This window comes from Oncorhynchus nerka, linkage group LG9b, assembly GCF_034236695.1.
Source record: "Oncorhynchus nerka isolate Pitt River linkage group LG9b, Oner_Uvic_2.0, whole genome shotgun sequence".
NCBI classification, from domain to species: domain Eukaryota; kingdom Metazoa; phylum Chordata; class Actinopteri; order Salmoniformes; family Salmonidae; genus Oncorhynchus; species Oncorhynchus nerka.
Genome location: NC_088424.1, coordinates 29622702 through 29633117, shown reverse-complemented (window position 1 = coordinate 29633117; position 10416 = coordinate 29622702).

The window sequence follows — 10416 nt, the reverse complement described above, 5'->3', positions numbered from 1 at the left end:
TCTGTGATACTGTAATTCTTGTTCTTTGTTGATATGAACCTGCAACCAGTCAAAATCTATTGAGCAGTCAGTACTGTTAATAAATGGAAAGCACAATGTTCAGGGCCATACAATTTGTCCATTGTACAGTATACAGCCTACAATGCACTGTACTACAGTATACAATACTAAAAGGGACACAAACCAAAGAAGTAAACATGTGATCAATGTGCTTCTTCTTGTCTTTGTGTCATGTATTGTCATGTTATGTCTTGTCCCTGTGCTTTCTCTTCTCTTCGTTTCCCCCTGCTGGTCGTATTAGGTTACTTTCTCTCTCTCTATCTCTCTCTCTCTCTATCGTTCCGTTCCTGCTCCCAGCTGTTCCTCATTCTCCTAACGACCTTGTTTACTCTCTCACACCTGTCCCCTCTTTTGCCCTCTGATTAAGTCTCTATTTCTCTCTCTGTTTCTGCTTCTGTCCTTGTCGGATTCTTGTTTGCTTTGCCCTTGTCCCGTCCTGTCGTACTCTGCCTCTTCATCAGATGCTACGTGTGAGCAGGTGTCTCTGTCCTCTACGGCCCGCGCCTACCCGGAGGGACCAGCAGTCTGTTGCCGCTAGCCCTGCTATTCTCCTCTACTACTAGAAGGGGGACTCTCCTGTAAAGATAGAGGATTTATGTTTTCCCTGTTTGGACATCTCCTGTAAAGATTGAGGATTTATGTTTTCCCTGTTTGGACATTAAAAGACTCTGTTTCTGTTAAATCGCTTTTGGGTCCTCACTCACCTGCATAACAGAAGAATCCGACCAAGAATGGACCCAGCGACTGGATCCTCTCTACTCAGCCGTCGAGATCCAGGGAGCGATGCTAGGCAGACACGAGCAGGAATTGTCTGCTGCTCGACATGCCGTTGAGACCCTGGCCGCCCAAGTCTCCGACCTCTCGAAACATATTCACAATCTCTGCCTCGATCCACCGGCTACTTCCAGGGCTTCCGAGTCTCCGGAGCCCAGAATTAATAACCCACCGTGTTACTCTGGGGAGCCCACTGAATACCGCTCGTTCCTCACCCAGTGTGATATTGTGTTCTCTCTCCAGCCCAACACGTACTCCAGGGGTACAGCTCGTATCGCCAACGTCATATCTCTCCTTACTGGACGGGCTCGTGAGTGGGGCACGGCAATCTGGGAGGCAAGGGCTGAGTGTACTAACCAGTATCAGAACTTTAAGGAGGAGATGATACAGGTTTTTGATCGTTCAGTTTTTGGGAAAGAAGCTTCCCTATGTCAAGGTATCGATCCATAACGGACTCAGCATCGATCCATAACGGACTACTCTATAGAGTTTCGCACTCTTGCTGCCTCCAGTGACTGGAACGAGCCGGCGTTGCTCGCTCGTTTTCTGGAGGGTCTCCACGCGGAGGTAAAGGATGAGATTCTCTCCCGGGAGGTTCCCTCCAGCGTGGATTCTTTGATTGAACTCGCTATTCGCATAGAATGACGGGTAGATCTTCGTCACCGAGCTCGTGGAAGAGAGCTCGCGTTATCCGTTTCCCCCCTCTCCGCATCACTACCATCTTCCTCCACTGGCTCAGGTGCTGAGCCCATGCAGCTGGGGGGTATTCGCATCTCGACTAAGGAGAGGGAACGGAGAATCACCAACCGCCTCTGTCTCTATTGCGGTTCCGCTGGTCATTTTGTCATTTCATGTCCAGTAAAAGCCAGAGCTCATCAGTAAGCGGAGGGCTACTGGTGGCGCTACTACTCAGGTCTCTCCTTCAAGATCCTGTACTACCTTGTCGGTCCATCTACGCTGGACCGGTTGGCAGACCGGTTCGAGGGCGCAGTTTTAAGGCCAGAGCTCAAAATACAAAAGACAGTTTTCCTGCAGTGCCTTGATAGACTCTGGGGCGGAGGGCTGTTTTATGGACGAAGCCTGGGCTCGGGAACATGACATTCCTCTCAGACAGTTAGGGAGCCCACGGCCATGTTCGCCTTGGATGGTAGTCCTCTCCCCAGGATTCAGCGTGAAACGCTACCTTTAACCCTCACTGTCTCTGGTAATCATAGCGAAACCATTTCTTTTTTGATTTTTCGTTCACCTTTTACACCTGTTGTTTTGGGCCATCCCTGGCTAGTGTGTCATAATCCTTCTATTAATTGGTCTAGTAACTCTATCCTCTCCTGGAACGTCTCTTGTCATGTGAAGTGTTTAATGTCTGCTATTCCACCTGTTTCTTCTGCCCCCTCTTCACAGGAGGAGCCTGGTGATTTGACAGGGGTGCCGGAGGAATATCATGATCTGCGCACGGTCTTCAGTCGGTCCAGGGCCACCTCCCTTCCTCCTCACCGGTCGTATGATATAATCTGTAGCTCTCGACGCCGGTACCGTAGTCCCTTCCTCCTCTCCCGCCGGAGCGGGGGTTTTTTTTGTTAAGAAAAAGGACGGGACCCTGCGCCCCTGCGTGGATTATCGAGGGCTGAATGACATAACGGTTAAGAATCGTTATCCGCTTCCCCTTATGTCTTCAGCCTTCGAGATCCTGCAGGTAGCCAGGTTTTTCACTAAGTTGGACCTTCGTAACGCTTACCATCTCGTGCGCATCAGGGAGGGGGACGAGTGGAAAACAGCGTTTAACACTCCGTTAGGGCACTTTGAATACCGGGTTCTGCCGTTCGGTCTCGCTAACGCTCCAGCTGTCTTTCAGGCATTAGTGAATGATGTACTGAGAGACATGCTGAACATCTTTGTTTTCGTTTACCTTGACGATATCCTGATTTTTTCACCGTCACTCCAGATTCATGTTCAGCACGTTCGACGTGTCCTCCAGCGCCTTTTAGAGAATTGTCTTTATGTGAAGGCTGAGAAGTGCGCTTTTCATGTCTCCTCCGTCACATTTCTCGGTTCTGTTATTTCCGCTGAAGGCATTCAGATGGATCCCGCTAAGGTCCAAGCTGTCAGCGATTGGCCCGTCCCTAAGTCACGTGTCGAGCTGCAGCGCTTTCTCGGTTTCGCGAATTTCTATCGTCGTTTCATTCGTAATTTCGGTCAGGTGGCAGCTCCTCTCACAGCCCTTACTTCTGTCAAGACGTGCTTTAAGTGGTCCGTTTCCGCCCAGGGAACTTTTGATCTCCTCAAGAAGCGTTTTACATCCGCTCCTATCCTTGTTACACCTGACGTCTCTAGACAGTTCATTGTCGAGGTTGACGCGTCAGAGGTGGGCGTGGGAGCCATTCTGTCCCAGCGCTCCCATTCTGACGGTAGAAGAAGGTCCACCCTTGCGCGTATTTTTCTCATCGCCTGTCGCCGTCAGAACGTAACTATGATGTGGGAAACCGCAAAAATGAACTGCTCGCCATCCGCTTAGCCCTAGGTGAATGGCGACAGTGGTTGGAGGGGGCGACCGTTCCTTTGTCGTTTGGACTGACCATAAGAACCTTGAGTACATCCGTTCTGCCAAACGACTTAATGCGCGTCAGGCTCGTTGGGCGCTGTTTTTCGCTCGTTTCGAGTTCGTTATTTCTTATCGTCCGGGCTCAAAGAACACCAAGCCTGATGCTTTATCCCGTCTCTTCAGTTCTTCAGTAGCCTCCACCGACCCCGAGGGGATTCTCCCTGAGGGGCGTGTTGTCGGGTTGACTGTCTGGGGAATTGAGAGGCAGGTAAAGCAAGCACTCACTCACACTCCGTCGCCGCGCTTGTCCTAGGAACCTTCTTTTCGTTCCCGTTCCTACTCGTCTGGCCGTTCTTCAGTGGGCTCACTCTGCCAAGTTAGCCGGCCACCCCGAGGGCGTTCGGGGTACGCTTGCTTCTATTCGCCAGCGTTTTTGGTGGCCCACTCAGGAGCGTGACACGCGTCGTTTCGTGGCTGCTTGTTCGGACTGCGGGCAGACTAAGTCCGGTAACTCTCCTCCTGCCGGCCGTCTCAGACCGCTTTCCATTCCCTCTCGACCGTGGTCTCACATCGCCTTAGACTTTATTACCGGTCTGCCTTCGTCAGCGGGGAAGACTGTTATTCTAACGGTTGTCGATAGGTTCTCTAAGGCGGCTCATTTTATTCCCTCGCTAAGCTTCCTTCTGCTAAAGAGACGGCACAAATCATCATTGAGAATGTTTTCAGAATTCATGGCCTTCCGTCAGACGCCGTTTCGGACAGGGGTCCGCAATTCACGTCTCAATTTTGGAGGGAGTTTTGCCATTTGATTGGGGCTTCCGTCAGTCTCTCTTCCGGTTTTCACCCCCAGTCTAACGGTCAAGCAGAACGGGCCAATCAGACGATTGGTCGCATCTTACGCAGTCTTTCCTTTCGAAACCCTGCGTCTTGGGCAGAACAGCTCCCCTGGGCAGAATACGCTCACAACTCGCTTCCTTCGTCTGCGACCGGTCTATCTCCTTTTCAGAGTAGCCTCGGGTACCAGCCTCCTCTGTTCTCGTCCCAGCTCGCCGAGTCCAGCGTCCCCTCCGCTCAGGCTTTTGTCCAACGTTGTGAGCGCACCTGGAAGAGGGTCAGGTCTGCACTTTGCCGTTATAGGGCGCAGACTGTGAGAGCCGCTAATAAGCGTAGGACTAAGAGTCCTAGGTATTGTCGCGGTCAGAGAGTATGGCTCTCCACTCGTAACCTTCCCCTTATGACAGCTTCTCGCAAATTGACCCCGCGGTTCATTGGTCCGTTCCGTATTTCTCAGGTCATTAATCCTGTCGCAGTGCGACTTCTTCTTCCGCATCTTCGTCGCGTCCACCCGGTCTTCCATGTCTCCTGTGTCAAGCCTTTTCTTCGCGCCCCCCCGTCCTTGTCGAGGGCGCACCTATCTACAGGGTCCGGAAGATTATGGACATGCGTCCTCGGGGCCGTGGTCATCAGTACCTAGTGGATTGGGAGGTGTACGGTCCTGAGGAAAGGAGTTGGGTTCCATCTCGGGACGTGCTGGACCGTTCGCTGATCGATGATTTCCTCCGTTGCCGCCAGGTTTCCTCCTCGAGTGCGCCAGGAGGCGCTCGGTGAGTGGGGGGGTACTGTCATGTATTGTCATGTTATGTCTTGTCCCTGTGCTTTCTCTTCTCTTCGTTTCCCCCTGCTGGTCGTATTAGGTTACTTTCTCTCTCTCTATCTCTCTCTCTCTATCGTTCCGTTCCTGCTCCCAGCTGTTCCTCATTCTCCTAACGACCTCGTTTACTCTCTCACACCTGTCCCCTCTTTTGCCCTCTGATTAAGTCTCTATTTCTCTCTCTGTTTCTGCTTCTGTCCTTGTCGGATTCTTGTTTGCTTTGCCCTTGTCCCGTCCTGTCGTACTCTGCCTCTTCATCAGATGCTGCGTGTGAGCAGGTGTCTCTGTCCTCTACGGCCCGCGCCTACCCGGAGGGACCAGCAGTCTGTTGCCGCTAGCCCTGCTATTCTCCTCTACTACTAGAAGGGGGACTCTCCTGTAAAGATAGAGGATTTATGTTTTCCCTGTTTGGACATCTCCTGTAAAGATTGAGGATTTATGTTTTCCCTGTTTGGACATTAAAAGACTCTGTTTCTGTTAAATCGCTTTTGGGTCCTCACTCACCTGCATAACACTTTGGGCTGGGTCAGGCCAGAGCACTTCGTCGACATCACAAGCAATATTGTCCCTCCTGAGGCAACGGGGGAAGAAGCCTCTTGTGTGCCGTATCCAGCCCTGACATGATTCCTCACCTATATCACCACAGGCTAAATCCATGGCTTGCAGCAGATTTACTCTGGTGTAGGGTTGTCTATCATACACTTTCCATCTCCAAGAGGAGAAAAACTCCTCAATCGGATTCAGGAAAGGCGAGTATGGAGGGAGGTACAAGTTCATAAACTGCCCATTGATGTTAAACCATTCCCTTACCTGAGCAGCTCGGTGGAAACTGACATTGTCCCACACTATCACATAGGTGGGAATGGGATTCTCATTTAGCTCTTGACCCTGCTGCTCTTGAACCTGCTGCTCAAATCAAATATCTCTTAGAATGGCAATAAATCTTAGAAGGTGCTGGGTGTTATATGACCCGAGAGTAACATGGTGATGTAGAACACCATGGTTGCTGATAGCAGCACAGATTGTGACATTGCCACCTCTTTGACCAGGGACTTCAACAATGGCCCGCTATCCAATCATGTTTCGGCCTCTCCTTCTCCTCTTTGTTAGATTGAAGCCTGCTTCATCGACAAAGATGAGCTCATGGGGTCTGTCCAAGGATTCCAAGTCAAATATTGTCTGTGTAGTAATACAATGTACTGTATGTAGGATTCGTACAGAGATAGTGCAATACTGTAGAGTACAATTAGGCTTCTGAATTAATGTCATTCACATAGTATGTGTTAGTACTGTAGACAATCTGGATTACAGTAAATGTTTCTGAATATACACTTACTTGCACATACTGAGCTCGCAGTTCTTTCACCATTGGTGAGTTGCACTCAAAAGGTACTCTGTATACTTGTTTCATTCACATCCTGTTCGATGGAGGACACTCAATTGTGGAAATGCTCACACTGTCGATTCCCTGGAAGTGTGTGTTGTCTTGTATCACTCGTTCCTGGATTTCTCTGAGTCGTATCGCATTATCTTGAAGAACCATGCCAACTATAATGGCCTCTTGCTCCCGTGTGAATATAGCTGTCCTTCCACCTGCATGTGGCAGCCTTGCAATTCTACAAAAAGTAGTTGTGCAGTTACAAAACATATTCATGCAGTACAATACATACAGTGATTAACTTTACAAATGTCTATTGAAACAGCTGCATATAGTATAGTACAGTAAATTTGCAATTACAAAAATACAGTAGTATACTGTACCTGTTCTCTTCTCTGAATGTCCTTACTATGGTGGACACAGAAAATCGGCTCAAATTGGGTTGAACTCTAAGTCCTGCTTCCCTCATTGTCAGTCCATGGACAAGAACATGGTCTATAACTGTTGCTCGAATTTCATCAGATATTTCCACTCTTTGTCTTCCTCTTCGTCTTCCTCTTTCTTTGCCCTCCTCCTCCTCCTCGTCGCCCACCTCGCATACACACTCGTCCTCTCACATTGTTTCTTCTATCCATTCTCAGACTTTCTCCTTCCCACCTTCAACAACCTGTTTTCTCTCTGAACTGGCTTATATTGGTTGTGTCGCATCATTTGAAACAGGTTAAATCAATTTTGAGTGGTTGTGTTCAATCAATGACATGTTTTCTCTATTTGTATTTGATTGTTGCCACTTGTGTTTACCAGTATGGATGACATGTGCATTAGAGTGCAGAATGGGTTTTGAGAATGAGAATGTGTTTAGCGTTTTGCTGAAAAGTCTAAGTGAGATCTGCAAATTGTGTTTTACCATGTGAAATGGTTTAAGGTATTGACAACAGACTGCATAATTAGCTAAATGAGTCCAGGCAACTGAGAACTTTGTTCAGCCAATGGGTTTTAGTGTTTTAGCAATTGAGAAAAACTGTAACATTGCCAAAGCAAGTGAAGTAGATAATATACAAAAGTGAAATAAACAATAAAAATGAACAGTAAACATTACACTCACAGAAGTTCCAAAAGAATAAAGACATTACACATGTCATATTATGTACATATACATTGTTGTAACGATGTGCAAATGGTTAACGTACAAAAGGGAAAATAAATAAACATAAATATGGGTTGTATTTACAATGGTGTTTGTTCTTCACTGGTTGCCCTTTTATTGTGGCAACAGGTCACAAATCTTGCTGCTGTAATGGCACACTGTGGGATTTCACCCAGTAGATATGGGAGTTTATCAAAATCGGGTTTGTTTTCGAATTCTTTGTGGATCTGTGTAATCTGAGGGAAATACGTGTCTCTAATATGGTCATACATTTGGCAGGAGGTTAGGAAGTGCAGCTCAGTTTCCACCTCATTTTGTGGGCAGTGTACACATAGCCTGTCTTCTCTTGAGAGCCAGGTCTGCCTACGGTTTCCTTTCTCAATAGCAAGGCTATGCTCACTGAGTCTGTACACAGTCAAAGCTTTCCTTAAGTTTGAGTCAGTCACAGTGGTCAGGTATTCTGCCACTGGGTACTCTCTGTTTAGGGCCAAATAGCATTCAAGCTTATTCATTTTTTTTGTTAATTCTTTCCAATGTGTCAAGTAATTATCTTTTTGTTTTCTCATGATTTGGTCGGGTCTAATTGTGTTGCTGTCCTGGGGCTCTGTGGGGTCTGTTTGAGTTTCAGCTGGATTTGATGCTTGAAGCTTTTCCTGGCAACCATCATTACAGAAACCTGGCAACCATCATTACAGCCACCTGGCAACCATCATTACACACACCTGGCAACCATCATTACAGACACCTGGCAACCATCATTACACACACCTGGCAAACATCATTACACACACCTGGCAACCATCATTACACACACCTGGCAACCATCATTACAGACACCTGGCAACCATCATTACACACACCTGGTAACCATCATTACACACACCTGGCAAACATCATTACAGACACCTGGCAAACATCATTACACACACCTGGCAACCATCATTACACTCACCTGGCAACCATCATTACAGACACCTGGCAACCATTTGTTATGCCTTTTGCATTTGGGAATGAGAATAATATTTTTTGTGTCGAGATATAAAATATCACATGAAAGGTATCCGTGAACTAAATGCGGGTGTAGCCTTGCCTTTTCTTTTGAAAAAGTCAACCTGGTCTCAACTCCTAGTGTGACTATAATACTCAGACATGATTGAAGTTAAAAGTAAAGTACATTTTTTTGCAATTACAATCAGTTTCTTCTGGGAATTGGGGTTAGGAGCACTTCTGATCACAGAGTAGACTATTCAAATTAGCTGGAATGTGCTGTAGGGTGATGATGGAGTTCTAGGTATTTCCTTCAGCACAGGCTAAAGCTAAACCCAATGGCCAATGTATGTCTGCAGCCAGATAGACTATGGACAACAAACTGTGCAGAATGTTATGTTACCATGCACCTACACAGTGATGTAAAGTACTTAAGCAAAAATACTTTAAAGTACTACTTAAGTAGCTTTTCTGTACTTTACTGTTTATATTTTTGACAACGTTTACTTTAACTTCACTACATTCCTAAACAAAATAATGTACTTTTTACTCCATATATTTTCTCTGACACCCAAAAGTACTCGTTACATTTTGAATGCTTAGCAGGACAGGAAAATTGTCCAATTCACTCACTTATCAGGAGAACATCCCTGGTCAACCCTACTGTCTCCGATCTGGCGGACTCACTAAACACACATGCTTCATTTGTAAATTATGTCTGAATGTTGGAGTGTGTCCCTGGCTAGCAGTAAATAAAAAAATTAAACAATTGTGCCATCTTGTTTGCTTAATATAATAATTTTTGTATTATTCATACTTTTCCTTTTGTACTTATTAAGTATATTTGAGCAATTACATTTCATTTTGATACTTAACTATATTTGAAACCAAATACTTTTGGATTTTTACTCAAGTAGTAGTGTTTTACTGGGATGCTTTCACTTTTACTTGAGTCATTTTCTATTAAGGTGTCTTTAGTTTTACTCAAGTATGACAATTGGGTACTTTTTCAATCACTGCCTCTATCAAGACAGTTTATATTTGTTTTATTTGTTAAGTAACTTAAAACTGAAGGGATGAGAAGAAGATACCCACAGTATCATCTCCCTGACTGAAACAGTGAGCACAGGAGACGCCACAGAAGTTCTAACATAGGGTAATAGTACTACTACAGTACTTCCAGTCTCTTGCATATTAGCCTTGCTATGACCTTGTCCTGATATCACATCCCTGGAGAAGGAATGCAAATCGTATCCGTCCAATCCGACTCTGCTACTACCACTACCAACCTCCTCTCTTGCTCTCACCAACCCTACTCTGCCCGGCTGGCCCACAGGATCTTTTCCATGCCCCAGATATCATTTGTGGCTTGGGTTTGGAGGCTGACGGTGCATCTGCGCTCGCTGCTCTGCTGTTTCAGGCGTCGGGTTGGTCAGGTCGCATCATGTACACTGTGCAGTTCTCAGGACCAGCTACCCAGTCACTCCTCCTTCGGAACTGGATAAGTAAATGTTGTTTTTGAAACGGCAATCTGTCAATTCATGGGTTGTTTTGATTGTGTCCCTGGGTACATTCTAAATGACATAACTCACCCAACACTGCAAAGTGAGGATAAGTGCGGTAACTAGGGGGATAGAGGAGATACCCTTATAAACGCTGTTCATTACAAGTTATTTAACCACATATCTGCAGACTTGATTGAATACCATAACAAATACAGTAATCAATATAGGGGGGGTTGAGTTGTATTAGATCAGCCAGGCATTTAGTTCCATTGTAAATGAGAGACATCAACAGGCAGGGTCTCTGACAATGCAACTTTACCTCAACCTCTCAACTCTCTAATGGTGTGCTAATGGTGTGCTAATTCACAGTACAAT